The 15394-nt window shown below is 40.6% G+C and overlaps 1 long non-coding RNA gene across 1 annotated transcript; it reads right to left on the bottom strand.

Moving 5' to 3' along the window:
- Window positions 1–5098: 5098 nt before the first annotated feature.
- Window positions 5099–15205, bottom strand: LOC117053385. Its single transcript, XR_004427385.1, has 3 exons — window positions 15146–15205; window positions 11832–11930; window positions 5099–5160 (listed from the first exon to the last, which is right to left on the bottom strand). It is a non-coding gene; the product is annotated as an uncharacterized LOC117053385 (long non-coding RNA).
- Window positions 15206–15394: the final 189 nt, after the last annotated feature.

Below are 15394 nucleotides of genomic sequence, written 5' to 3'. Positions count from 1 at the left end.
TTGCATACCAATCCTTCAGCGGCATCTATGCCATCAGGAACACACATAAAAATTGTTCTTTTAAATATGCAAACAAATATGCAGTTTTTATTTCCAAATGATAAATAGAATGTCCATGTTGTGATGCATCTTTTAACAAAAGCTTAACTGTTTCATATTTTACACTTGGTGAATAACACAAATCATAATCTTCGCCTGGAATTTGTTGAAAACTCCTAGCAACTAATCTAGCCTTGTACCTTACAACTTCATTTTTGTCATTCATGTTAACGTTATAAATCCATTTTGAATCAATAAGTCTCATATCTGGGGTTTGTGGTACAAGAGACTAAGTGTTGCTCTTTTAAAGAAGCTATCTCAGAGTTCATAGCTTTATACCAATTCACAGCTTGGTGCTTAGGTAAATTCCGAACATCATTGTAGCTTTTTGGCTCAAAAATCGCCTTATTGGCATACACAGTATTGAAATGTTCATCTGCAAAACATTGTGGCTCCTGTCTCTTTCTGTTTGAACGTCTTAGTCCGGAAGGAGAGTTAGACTCTTCAGACTTAATGAGTCTAAGTAAACTACTAGTTTCAGGTTTTAAACAATCATTGTCAGACTGAAGAGATGCCTGTAGACTAAGCTCATGGTCAGAAAACTCAAGAAAACTTAACCTCCCCTTGGGTGCCTGTAACTAAATCCTCAAACAAATTACCAGACTCAACAGGCTTTTCATCTTCTTCCATTAATTCAGAATCACTATTATTCCCTGCTGCTGCTGCTTCTTCCCTTTCCTCCTCAGTATTATCTATACCACCAGTATTTTGGAAAACAGCAACTCCATTCCAATTTACAGTTTGTATCATGCTTCTGGTAATGTGAAATTTGCCAGTTGCTGGTATGTAAATTCTGTACACCCCCTGCTGGTAGCCCATTAATTTTTCCTGAACACTACGCTCACCCAATTTCTGCTTAGTGGGATAATGCATAACGACATCTGAACCCCAAATGCGTAGGTATTTCAGATTAGGGTAAATGTTTTTTAAACATCTTATAGGGGGTGACATCTAAACCAGAATGATAGCTGCCATTCTTGACATAGCAAAAAGCATGGAGTGCTTCAGCCCAAAAAACTTTGGGCAGATTAGCATCGTGCAGATAAGTTTTAACACCTGCCTGAAAATCACACTGCACAACTTCAACAAGCCCATTTTGCCAGGAACTTCGGAGGAAGATAACTCATGAATGGTCCCCGGCACTTCCAGGAAATTCTCAAAATCCTCAGAAACAAATTCCCTGCCCCGGTCAGAAAACAGGTTCTTAATAGGTTTGTTAAAGTGCATTTTTACCCAGCTGCAAAAAAGCTTTGTACTTCTCAAATGCTTCCAGTTACAGTTACAGCCCTTCAGCTCTCTATATTGGACAAACAGGCCAAACCCTACGCCAAAGGATAAATGGACATAAATCTGATATCAGGAATCACAAGACAGAGAAACCAGTAGGAGAACACTTCAATCTCCCAGGACATTCTATAAAAGATCTCAAAGTAGCTGTCTTAATACAAAGAAATTTCAGAAATAGACTGGAAAGAGAAGTGGCTGAATTGCAACTAATCACAAAACTTAGAACCATGGAGAAACCTGGTCTGAACAAAGACATTGGATTCTTATCTCATTATCTCATTATACATAACAAAGCTATCTTTAGCCATCTCACCCCTTGCCTTTCCCTGCAAGACTAATTGCAGCCGTTAAGAGTTGTCCACAGGTTTTCCACACCTATCAGCTGATCACCCATTCCCACCACCCTTCTGAGTAATACCCCTCCCCACTCCCTCACTATATTTAAGGATCTGGTGACTTCTGTCTCAGTGTATCTGAAGAAGTGTGCATGCACACGAAAGCTCGTACCAAGAACAAATGCAGTTGGTCTCTAAGGTGCTACTGAAAAGAATTTTCTATTTTGTTTCTCAAATGCTTGTGACTTCTCAGCAATTGCATAAGTCCAACAATATCTACTATACTGGTCTATCAGAGTAAGCCAGTACTTAGAACCTGCTAATGATGATGGGAGTGGTCCGACTAAATCACAATGTACATGCTCAAATGGCTCAGTTACCTTCCTGTTTGAGTACCTACCCTTGTGTGCAACCTTAATTTTATTCTTGCAACAGGATAAACATTGCATAAAGAGTTACATGGTTTTAAGTTAAGGCCATTAACAATACTCTTTGTCTTAATTACATCAGCAAAATTCAGATGTCCTAAAAGTCTATATGCTTCATGGACACATCCAGAATATGGTCTTACATTTTTCAACCCCTATCTTGACTGTGATGCTCTGCCGTTTACAGGCGGTTGTGAGTAGGTGCGAAAATACAGTCTATATAAACCTTCAGACTCCCGGGCATACAATAGACATTTGTTCCCATTGGAAAACTCACACATTGACTTAGTGAAACACACAGTTATTCCTTGACGAGCAAAACAACTTACTGACAATAAATTATCCACTGATGGGCAGTAAATGCAGTTTGCTATCATAATGTTTAAAGAGTCAAGTTTTACAGTACCCCTACCAACCGGCTGCAAGACTTTTGGCTAAATGTACATTACCAATTTCCTCTTCGGAAGAAATAAACAAGCTTCTATCATTGCAAAGATGCTTTGATGCTCCAGAGTCCACAATAAAAGAATTCCACTTGGCACCTTTAATTCTTTTATGACCTGTTGTCTGAGCATGAAAAGCTTGTGGCTCATGTCCATCTTTATGATACGATATCGGCTGCTAGGCTGACGACTGTGATTGACGAACTGAAACGGACTTGGGAGTACTTTGCCTTCTTTTGGATCTGCAGTCCTTTGCAAAATGTCTTTGTTTATTGCAGAACCAACAACACTTGGCAACTTTTAATGCGGTTGTATCACCACATGTTTGCATAGGGCGTTCCTCATTTCTGGAAATAGGAGTGCTTATCATGCAAGCCTCCCTTCTGTCCAACCCACCCATTAATCTTGCCATTACCCCTTCCACAGTTAATTGTGCTGGTGGAACAGCAGATATCTGGCTAGCTACAACATCAAAGTCCTCATAAAGTGAATAAAGAATGATAAATACATACTGAATATGAGGTATCACCATGTCCCTTTGAATCAATTCACTGAGTATTGCCTCCAGACACCTCAAATGTGCCACCAAATCACCACCAGGCTGCAACTTCGTCTGGTATAGCTGCTTGAGAAACGTCAATGCAGACACCGACTTTTTTCTAAGATGTACTGCTGCAAGACTTTCCCACATTTCTTTGGCAGTTTTCTTCTTTCTTATGTATACTACTTGCTGGTCGCTGACAGCCAAATTAATTATCGCCCTGGCTTTCGCATCTTCTTTCTACCAAGCATCTGTCACAGGGTCAGGAGGGTCCCCAGTTACATAGGTCCACACATTTCAAGAGGTCAGAAGCACCTCCACATGAAACGGCCATAAACTATAATTCTCATCTGTCAGCTGTGGAAACGTCAAAGCTTTCTCGGCTTCTGAAACATGGTCAACCATTCTGGAATTCTTCCAGATCCACAGAACCACACCAACAGGAGAAGGAGCTTTCAAATCTTTCTCAAAGTCCAAAAATGTGCAGTCATTCACTCAGCTTCTGGGCCCATAGCCAAGATGTTGCATATTTAGCAGATTAAATGCACTGCAGAAAGCATGCTGGGGAGACCACACATTCAGGAAACAATGAAGAAACACAAAAATATATTTTGCTTGGCTTTAATTACAGAAACAAAAACTCCTCTTGCATTAAATCTATATGTATTCACCAGGGTACTGAGAGAGGTACACACTGTTCTTTATATACTATATCCAATTGCTGACACAGCTTAACACAACTTAACAGCACGCTTTCTGCAGCGCAGTTAATCTGCTAAATATGCAACAGAAGGTCTGTGCAGATCACTTTAAAATACACGCACACTTGAAGTGAATTACATAATGATATTTTATTACCATGCAGCACAATTTACTAATGTAACAGGAAAGCCAGCCTTCTGCCCTCTGAAATGTTTGTTCCTGAAATGAACATATTTAGAGGCTAGTTTCAATGATAAAGTGTCATTCATTTCCCCCCCCCCCTATTACCATCTTTGCATTCACCAATTGATTTGCAAATAATTTTCTCATACATTTATCTGGACAGCCTATATACTAGGTCTGCACTAAAATGGGTACCATCCTTAATAATTTCTACTGATAATGTTTCAGAACTGATTTGGAATTTCAGTGAAAATATGCAAAAAAGGAGGCCACCCCTATTCGTGTAGAACTTTTCTCGTCCCTCCCCCACTGTCAAATGTGCATGACCGAGGTACTCAGGTGTGTCTCATGACAAAAACCCCACAACAGTTAGAGTGCACTTATAGTCTCAATTTAGTGGGATTTGCTAACTCCTAAAATAACAATGAAATCCCTTTCCTGTCACCCCTCTGTCTTCTCCCAAACTTACATGACAGCAGAACAGCAGGATAAAGGTCTCTCATTCCCACTCACACATGGAGTACTGCAACAGCAGCATCCCAGGTGCAAGGAGACCTGGTAGAGAGGATTAAAAACATAAACACCTGCTGGATCAGGAAAAAAAACCTTATGTATTCCAACATCTTGTTCTCACAGTGGCCCATGGGAACTCTTGCAGGTAGGATCTGAGCACAACAGCACTCTCTGTTGATTTGCAGTGGTAGTGGTGATGAAGAAATATGATCTCAAGACTAAATCTGGAAGGGTCCTGGCTCACCTCATATTGGGTGCGAGACATTCCTGTATCCCAAACTCCCACAATTCCAACCAATTTCCACCATTAATTAGGAAGTCTTTCAAGAAGGAGCTCATCAACTTGCAGAGCCACAAAAATCCAAAGGCACAAGGTTCTTCACAACTGAATTTCTTCCTGGATTGTGAAGGTCTGAATTGCTCAATCTGTTTTATCAAAGTAGTGTGTGAGAGGCAGAGGGCAGCTGGGCCCCTGAACCTTCAAGAGCTTTGCAGACAAACAAATTCCAATAGTTCAGTATCATTGTCTCAAGGGAACTTACCAATTGCAATTTGTACTTCATATACTTTGAAGTTCCATGCAACCAATTCATCTGCTAACTTCTGAGCTCCACGAAATATTTCAGAATCTAAAAAGTTTGAATAATTCAAGTCAGTGGTAATTCAAACATCCATCTATGTATATAAAAAAGTCATTTTCCAAAATCTGATGTACGATCACATTCCAGCATGAAAAGAAGAAGTAGAACCCTGCTATGGAGCCTAGATATGAGGAGTCCTGGTTCTCAGTGTCTGGGATGACCAAGGTTTACTCCACCCTTGCCCCAATAGGGCCAATGCTTACATCCATTTCCTTTCTACTGAGGGATATTGGTATACTGATGGTAAAACCTGTCCTATCTCCTGGAGAAGGCTATTTTGTGGCTTGGCCTTCATGGTTCTTGAAAGGGAGTGGGTTGTGTGTCTTCTTTATGAAGAGCACACAAGGACACACTGGATGGAGATTGCCCTATTCAAGTGGAATTTTCAATGTACGAGCTTCATACACATATCCCTTTACTGTTTTGCTAATACTGAATAAAGGCTCAAGCTTTCAAGTGTAACTTAGGTCCCCCAAGTAGTATTTGTGGTGCCAGCAATAGATATGTGCTTTCTGCAACTGAAAATGTTCTCGGGCAAATTCTCCACATTCAAACTTACAGTTTGCTGCAAAATGTTCAGTACACAAAATTCTCAAATTGAATGTCATAGGATTAATTAAAAGTTTTAGAAAAGCCATGAGAATATTGAGTTGGAACCGCAACTGAGGAGATGCCAGAGGTTAGCGGTGGGACCCATGTTTTACACTCGCACAAGTCCAGCCTCCAATGTTCCAAAGTACATGGCTGAAACTGGCATCACTTGGCAATGTTCACTTGCCTGCTTAGCCAAAATAGCCAAACATAATGATTTATGTAGGGCCAATGCTAGAATTAAGCCATTTAATGTGGTCTGAGTCACAACTTCCATTTTATTAAATCAGTTCTATGCATCTCAATTCTGTAGCTATTAACCATCTTATCAATAAATTCAAAATCAAAGTGGGGAATAGCTTGGCAAGAAGGGTGAGCACTTTTCAGAAGAACAGTGGTACTGGAGACTTGCACAGAGACTTGCAGGACCTGGGGGCAAAATATAATTTTGGAGGCTAACCTGTGCCATTCCCATGGAGTTATGGGGCATCCGGGAGACGTGAATCAGGAAAGCCTTCCTCCTCAACTGAAGGGGTGTGTCATGGGCAGAGGAGAGGGACGGTGGAATTAAAGCCACATTTCCTCCTTACAGGGTAAGCTCACACAATTACAGGTGAAACTCGAAAAATTAGAATATCGTGGAAAGGTTCATTTCTTTCAGTAATTCAACTTAAAAGGTGAAACTAATATATGAGATAGACTCATGATATGCAAAGCGAGATATGTCAAGCCTTTATTTGTTATAATTGTGAGGATTATGGCGTACAGCTGATGAGAACCCCAAATTAACAATCTCAACTTTGGGGTTTTCAACGCCATAATCATCACAATTACAACAAACAAAGGCTTGACATATCTTGCTTTGCATGTCATGAGTCTATCTCATATATTAAACTCCAGTGGCTAATGAAAACAATTGCTTACATAAATGGACTTTTCCACCATATTCTAATTTTTCGAGTTTCACCTGTATAACTGGTTTAGGAGATCAAGTATTTAGGAATACTTACTGCACATTGGCCTTCCCTTTGAACCAAGAACTTAAAGTCTTAAGCTGTAATTGATAAAATGGGCCTAATTTAAAACCACACTTCATGTCTTACATGCATATTTCTAGTCACCTCACCCCATGTGTGATACTGTAGCACATGGGAACTGCATACACATGGTGCAGAAATTAAGATGGCCAACTTAACATAGAATTTTAGGACTTTCTGGTGCACGAGTCAGTTTCTAAGCATGTTGAGTCTTCTCTTACAATGATAGGTTTTTCAATATTAAAATTGTCCATGCTGCACCCCAATTCCTACCCCCCCCCCCCATGGGTTTTGTTTCTTCTGGGATTCGCAAATTCATTTTTATTATATATTTTTTCAAAAGTTTTTTATTTTCTGGTATAAGAACATAAAATATATATAAAAAAACAATACAAAAACACACAAAACAACTAAACAAACAAACAAAAGAGAAAAACTAACAACATCAATACATTATGATACTCCAATACATCTTCCTTTACATTGTCTTAAGGACCTCCTCACACCCTCTCCTTCTGCGTACATTGTGTCTCATCAGTAGTAACTTTAAATCACATAAATCTAACAAATAGTATATACTTTTAAACCTATTCTTTTAATTCTAAATTATACTAGCTGTTGCCTTTTACTTCCGTCTGCTCATCTTAAATCTTAATTTTAACATGATTTCTTAGATAGTCTTTAAATTTCTTCCAATCCTTCTCCACCGCATCATCCCTCTGGTCACGGATTTTCCCGGTCATTTCGGCGAGCTCCATATACTCAATCATCTTCAGCTGCCATTCTTCAACTGTCGGAATCACCTCTGTCTTCCAGTTCTTTGCTAACAATAACCTTGCTGCTGTCGTGGCATACATAAAAATTACTTTATCTTGGACTGGGATTTCCTGATTAACAATACCTAGTAAAAAGGCCTCTGGTTTTTTAACAAATGTGTTTTTCAACACCTATTTAAGTTCATTATAAATCTTCTCCCAGAAGTCTTTTACTTTCGGACATGTCCACCACAAATGAAAAAAAAATACCTTCCACTTGTTTACATTTCCAACACTTATTGCTAGAACCATGATAAATTTTAGCAAGTTTTACAGGAGTTAAATACCATCTATACATCATTTTCATCAGGTTCTCTCTCAAAGTATTGGAAGCTGTAAATTTAATACCACTTTTCCACAATTTTTCCCAGTCCTCCATCATAATATTATGACCAACATCCTTCGCCCAATCTATCATTGCGGATTTAACCAATTCATCTTTTGTATGCCACTCAAGCAGCAAATTATACATTCTGGAAAGATTTTTCGTATCTGGTATTAACAATTCTGTTTCCAGTTTGGATTTCTCTACCTGAAAACCATTTTTCTTATCCATCTTATACAATTCATTTATCTGACAATATTGCAACCAATTTGTTACTCTATCTTTTAAAAACTCATAACTTTTCAGCTTAAAGACTCCTCCCTCCTGAATTAATATGTCTTCATATTTAGGCCAATTAGTTTGCATGTTAATCATTTTATGAGCTTTTGCTTCCAATGGTGAAAGCCATCTGGGTGTTTTCCTTTCTAACAAGTCTTTATTCCTCAACCAAACCTTAAACAATGCATTTCTTATAATATGTGTTTTAAAACCTCTATGTGCTTTAACCTTATCGTACCAAAGATATGCGTGCCAACCAAAAATATTGTCATGTCCTTCCAGATCTAACACATCAGAGTCTTTTAGTAAAAACCATTCTTTCAACCAACAAAAAGCAGCGGCCTCAAAATATATCCTTAAATCTGGTAGGGAGAATCCTCCTCTATCTTTAGAGTCAGTTAGAATCTTGTACTTTATCCTAGGTTTTCTCCCTTGCCATATAAATTTCGACAAGTCTTTTTGCCACCTCTTAAAACATTCCATTCTCTCAATAATCGGTAGGACTTGAAGTAAAAACAGCATCTTCGGTAAAACATTCATCTTCACCACTGAAATACTCCCTAATAGAGATAGTTTTAACCTTGTCCATATATCTAAGTCTCTTTTGATTTCATTCCACAACTTTTCATAATTGTCTTTATAAAGATTTAAGTTCTTAGCAGTCATATTAACACCCAGATACTTTACTTTATTGACAAAGTTCAAACCGGTCAAATTCTGTAATTTGTCTCTTTCTAATCCAGTCAGATTTTTTGTTAAAACCTTTTGAAGAACTCTTCTGTGTTGTCTTATCACATGCGTTTCTTGTAAACATATTAAGTCCAAATTTTTCTTTTCCAATATGTGATTTACCTGGTTCCTCTTGGCCTTAGAGTTAAAACCGTGAATGTTCCAAGTTAGTATCTTTAACGCCATGTTGTTATTCTAATAAGGTTCCTTTTATTCTTGATCAAGGTTTGGTTCCGGGTCTGTTCCTCCTGTTGCGCCCCGCTGTTCCAATGGGTCTTTTCTTTGTGGTAACGGTGGTGGTAGTGTAGGAAAGTCCAATGCAGGATAGGGGGCCTTTGCAGTTCCTTCAAACTCAGCAGCGTACTTATCCAAAAATTTAGCTTTATCTTCGACAGATCTGATCTTTATTCTTTTCTCTTTATATGTGAAGGTGAGTCCTTTAGGAAATTCCCACTTGAAAAAAATACCTTTCTTTCTAAGTTGAAATGTCAAATCAGTGAAGGGTTTTCTTGCATCCAAAAAATATTTTGGGATATCTTTAAAAAGAATAATTGGTTGGTTCTGAATCTCCAAACTCTTCTTGTAATGTAGGCCTAATATCTGGTCTCTTTGGTCTCTATTTTGAAAAACCACCATACAATCACTCACCCCCTTTGAACCTTTTTTCCCTCTTCCTCCTTTGGTTGCAAATCTGTAGGCCTTTACAATTGTAGCAGCCAAGCTCTCCTCATCCAAGTCCCAAAATGTGGCAAATTCCTTCACTATGTATTCTTTCAGATTCTCCTGTTCTAATTCGGGTAAATCTCTCACTTTTAAATTCTGTTCTCTCTCCTTAAGTTGTAATGTAGCAATCGCAATATCAGCTGCTTCCTGTTGTCGTTCCAAATTTTAATTTTGCCCTCCTCCAACGATTCCACTTTTTGATCCACTGCCGCCACCCGTTGTTTAGTTAATTCAATATCTTCTTTTAAAACAGCTACGTCTTTACCAATCTTCTTTATTCCTTGTGTATTTTGCTTAATAAATTCAGTATTTTCTTTTACGTCCTTTCTCAGCTCTTGAATATCACTTGAAAGCGTTTGAACACTTGCTTTCAAACTATCTGAGAGACTGGCAATCGCTGCCAGAATCTGTTCTTCCCCTTTCATAGAGCCTTTCCTTTCTTGCTGTTGTTTTTTTCTAGTAACAATTTGACCTACTGGCGTACCAGCTTCCATAGCAACAGTTGGCGCAACCTTGGAGATAAAGTCAACACGTCCGTGAAGAGTCTGGGAACTCTCCAGTAACTCAAGGTCACTCAAAATAGTCTATCTCTTCACAGCAGTCCTTGCCTCCAACTCCCAGAACCAGCCTATTTCCAAATCCCTTTTTTGTGGACAGTTACAGCCAAGACAAAGAGGGCTCGGATCAATAGAAACAACGAAATAAAAGTCCAAGGCACTCCTCCAATCCTTTTAAAAGTTCACTTTGTTGCAAAAAGTAAGAACAGAAAGTCAATTTAATATCCAGGCAAGCAAACGGTTTCAAAGTATCCAAGTCGGAAACAAAAATCACAGGTCTTTAAGTCTTAACAATGGCTGCCCGCTGACTGACCCGGAATCCATAATCCAGAGGGTGAGGGGCGCCTTTAAAGTATATAATTGTAAATCCACAGGGGTAGAAAAACAGTCTTTTAAACCCCCCTTCCCCCTGCCCCTGGGGGGGGGGTATTCTCAGTCTCACTCAGAGGCAGATGACAGAAGAACAGAGAAACAATCGCGGCTTCAGCTAACTTTGCCGTTACTTTCCTTTAACGCAAATGGGGGGGGGGGTGGACTTCCCTTTTTCACCCCTCTCCCATGCCGAATTTCAATTGCAAATTAAGCCCTTCTTTCAATTCTACTCACGGTAGTTCAGCTTTGAAATCCAAATTAAGGGAAGGATGAAGCGCTCAAAACTGACAGCTGTGCTGCTTCGCGAAGCCGGGCTAGCGATCGATCCACAGTGCCGCGTCCTCTTCACTCCTCTCAGCAGTCCCTTCAGGGTCTGCCGGGGAGAAAACAGGGCGCTTTATGGCACCCGCCGGATCCCACGTCCCCAAGACTCTTGACTGGGTTTTTTTCGGGGGCTGTAGCGCGGGTACAGGGGCCCCTATTGCCCGAAATCGCCGGGGTCTCTCGGGACTGAGACGACCCCCCGCCGTCTAGCAATGGCGCTCCAGCGGAAGTGTAAATTCATTATTATTATAGTAATATTTATTTGTATCTCACTTTCCCCCCCAGACTGGGACTTAAGGGAGTTTACAGATAAAAGAATGCAAAACACAGATAAAATAGAAAAGCTAAAATCACAGTAAAGTCAATCATTTAAAAGTTATTAAACATTAATAAAAACAAAACAACATTAAAATCAATTTTTTTGAAAATACGAATAACAACATTACAAAACACCACAGTGCCAGCCCTTTCCTTAAAAAACAGCCAGTTCCTAGAGGCCTGTTGGAATAAAAAATGTCGCCACTTGCTGAAGGAAGGGCAAAAAGGAGGCAATCCTAGCCAGTCCCATTGCAAAGTCAACCAATTCAGGGAAATCATAACAAAACGGACAGATATACAAAGGAACTGGGCAATGATTGGTTCTGATTTAACAGGTCCAGGCTTCAGCAGACACAGGCTGCCCACGCTGCATATTTGAAAGTGGTTGTTTGTGGGAAGAGGGGCATTTTCAGAGGACCAGTGTTGGAGGAAAGGTGGGCTCTTAATTCTTCCTCTTCCAATCCAATCCAATCACTCTCCCGCTACTTTCCCCTCTGTACATAAGAGACTTGAAACAAGCTCTACGGTGGGGCAATACCACTTGATGGGGTGTATGGCATGAGTATACTGATGGAAACTTATCACTTACCATTCTTGTTCTGAAGGGACGGTTCCCTTTTTATCATAAAGTCTCTGATAGTGTTCATTGCTCTCTTTTCTAGACGCATTTTGTTCAGCTCGTAGATATCTAGAAGGGATTAAAGAGAAAAAGAAATGTTATTCCAACACACTAGTCTAGGCATGAATGTGCTACACCCCTCCCCGACCCAAAAAATAATAATTGCTTAGAATGATTTTTGAATCAAGACTCCCTGTGCCTTCGCTGTGAAACCTGCTTTTTGTATAGTTACAGGCGGGTAGCCGTGTTGGTCTGCCATAGTCAAAACAAAATAAAATTTCTTTCCAGTAGCACCTTAGAGACCAACTAAGTTTGTTCTTGGTATGAGCTTTCGTGTGCATGCACACTTCTGTATATCTGTGTATCTGAAGAAGTGTGCATGCACACGAAAGCTCATACCAAGAACAAACTTAGTTGGTCTCTAAGGTGCTACTGGAAAGAAATTTTTATTTTGTTCTGCTTTTTCTATGACAGTCATATTTTCTTGAGAGTCCCATGGACTGCAAGAAGATCAAACCTATCAATTCTTAAAGAAATCAGCCCTGAGTGCTCACTAGAAGGACAGATCCTGAAGTTGAGGCTCCAGTACTTTGGCCACCTCATGAGAAGAGAAGACTTCCTGGAAAAGACCCTGATGTTGGGAAAGATGGAGGGCACAAGGAGAAGGGGACGACAGAGGATGAGATGGTTGGACAGTGTTCTCGAAGCTACTAACATGAGTTTGGCCAAACTGTGAGAGGCAGTGAAGGATAGGCGTGCCTGGCGTGCTCTGGTCCATGGGGTCACGAAGAGTCGGACACGACTGAACGACTGAACAACAACAACAACATATTTTCTAGCAGGCGATCTGCAGTCTTGTATACCTGGTGAACTGGTTCTCCCAGCCCTGCTGAGTCCATTATGATTTGATGTCTTCCTTGGAATATAGTCATGCAAAGATCATGGGCACATTGGGTGATGACATCATAACTGACTAGGGATGCAACACCTCCCTCCCATTTTATCTTGCCAGTGGAAAAGGCTTTCTGCCACCACAAGAGCAGGCAGGAACAAGGCGGACAGACTGCAGACCTGTATTCCTAGGAGGAGGCACAGCCAGCAAATGTGTGAAACAGAGATCCCCTGTACAAGTTAGAAGAGTTGATTAAGATAAGGAATCTCTCATTCAGCAGACAAAGATTAGAAGAAATAGCAGCAGAGAATTGCACGGTAGGAGAAAGAGCTCTGCAGGATGCTCCACAATGTTGCCCTTCCAATGCAGTGAAGACTTTCTTATCTCACACAGACTTTAGGAACTGACTGTTTTGAACGAAAGACCTGGTGCTGTGATGTTTTTCTTATAGTTGTTTATTTTTAATAGTTCTTTATTTATATTATTTTAATATCATTAGTGTTTAATGCTGTTTGGTGATGATTGTATCTATGTTTTTGCTTTCTCTGTTTTATCTGTTGTAATAATAATAATAATAATAATAATAATAATAATATTTTTAGTTACAGGTGAGTAGCCATGCTGGTCTGCCATAGTCGAAACAAAATAGAAGATTCTTTCCAGTAGCACCTTAGAGACCAACTGAGTTTGTTCTTGGTATGAGCTTTCGTGTGCATGCACACTTCTTCAGATCTGAAGAAGTGTGAATGCACACGAAAGCTCATACCAAAAACAAACTCAGTTGGTCTCTAAGGTGCTACTGGAAAGAATAATCTGTCTAGGTTTCCCCAGCAACTCTGGGCAGCTTCCAGCACATACAAAACACAATAAAACATCAAACATTAAAAACTTCCTGATACAGGGCTGTCTTCAGATGTCTTCTAAAGTCAGATAATTGTTTATTTCCTTGACATCTGATGGGAGGGTGTTCCACAGGGCAGGCTGCCACTACTGAGAAGGCCCTCTGCCTGGTTCCCTGTAACCTCACTTCTTGCAGGGAAGGAACCGCCAGGAGGCCCTTGGCACTGGATCTGTCCGGACTGAAACGATGGGAGTGGAGATGCTCCTTCAGGTATACTGAGCCAAGGTCGTTTAGGGTTTTTAAAGGTCAGTGCCAGCACTTTGAATTGTGCTCGGAAAGTACTGGGAGCCAATGAAGATCCTTAGGACCTGTGTTATAAGATCCCGGGCGGCTATGGTAAGCTGTGTTTGAGTCCCAGTCTAGGGAAATGGCGGAATACAAACAAACAACAAACAAAGTTGGGCCTATGAAGTCTCTGTTGTCTTTGTCCATGGAGCTTTCTTGGCAGGGATACTGGAGTGGCTTGCCAGTTCCTTCTCCAGGTGGATCACGTTTAGTCAAAACCTCTCCACTATGACCTGTCCATCTTGGGTGGCCCTGCATGGCATAGCTCATAGTTTCTCTGTGTTAATCAAGCCCCTTTGCCACAACAAGGCAGTGATCCATGAAGGAGTTCACTGGAAGGACAGATCCTGAAGCTGAGGCTCCAAGAATTTGGCTACCTCATGAGAAGAGAAGACTCCCTGAAAAAGACCCTGATGTTGGGAAAGATGGAGGGCACAAGGAGAAGGGGACGACAGAGGACAAGATTGTTGGAAAGTACATTAGTGGTGGATGACAAACCTAGACAGCATCTTAAAAAGCAGAGACATCACCCTTGCGACAAAGGTCCGTATAGTTAAAGCTATGGTTTTCCCAGTAGTAATGTATGGAAGTGAGAGCTGGACCATAAAGAAAGCTGATTGCCGAAGAATTGATGCTTTTGAATATGGTGCTGGAGGAGACTCTTGAGAGTCCCATGGACTGCAAGAAGATCAAACCTCTCCATTCTTAAGAAATCAGCCCTGAGTGCTCACTGGAAGGACAGATCCTGAAGCTGAGGCTCCAATACTTTGGCCACCTCATGAGAAGAGAAGACTCTCTGGAAAAGACCCTGATGTTGGGAAAGATTGAGGGCACAAGGCACAAGGAGAAGGGGACGACAGAGGACGAGATGGTTGGAAAGTATTCTCAAAGCTACCAACATGAGTCTGACCAAACTGCGGGAGGCAGTGGAAGACAGGAGTGCCTGCCATGATCTGGTCCATGGGGTCACAAAGAGTCGGACACGACTAAGCGATCTAAACAACAAATGCAGGTCCTCTGGAGTATTCAGGGACAAGAAGCATTTGTTTCAATGGGTGAGATTCAACCACTTTCTTACCTCACACACTGAGAGGTAAAAGGGCTTAGCTGAGGCTGTATGATGCCCCCACTTTTGAAAGTGTTCTTCAAAATGATGTAAAGCCAACCAGGATAACTCTATAGCCCCCACCCTGGAGTTGAACTTACACAGATTAATTACTCCAACTGCAGCAAAAAACAGGACCAGGCACAGCACGACCGCAATAGATGCAGCGAGGGAAGGTAGATTGCACTCTCTTAGTTGCTGCAATACCGCAGCAAATTTTCCTTGAAGTGCAAAAAAAAAGAAAAAGAAAATTATGCTTTAACGATCACTATGAACATCCCGCCACTGTCCCATTAAGGTATGGTTCATTTTGCTGTGTTTTTTGGAATTCTTGCTGACGCATAAAGCTA

The sequence above is a fragment of the Lacerta agilis genome, chromosome 9 (assembly GCF_009819535.1).
Source record: "Lacerta agilis isolate rLacAgi1 chromosome 9, rLacAgi1.pri, whole genome shotgun sequence".
In the NCBI taxonomy this organism is placed as follows: domain Eukaryota; kingdom Metazoa; phylum Chordata; class Lepidosauria; order Squamata; family Lacertidae; genus Lacerta; species Lacerta agilis.
The sequence above is the reverse complement of the archived record's forward strand: the minus strand, read 5'-3'. Positions and strand labels throughout refer to the sequence as shown.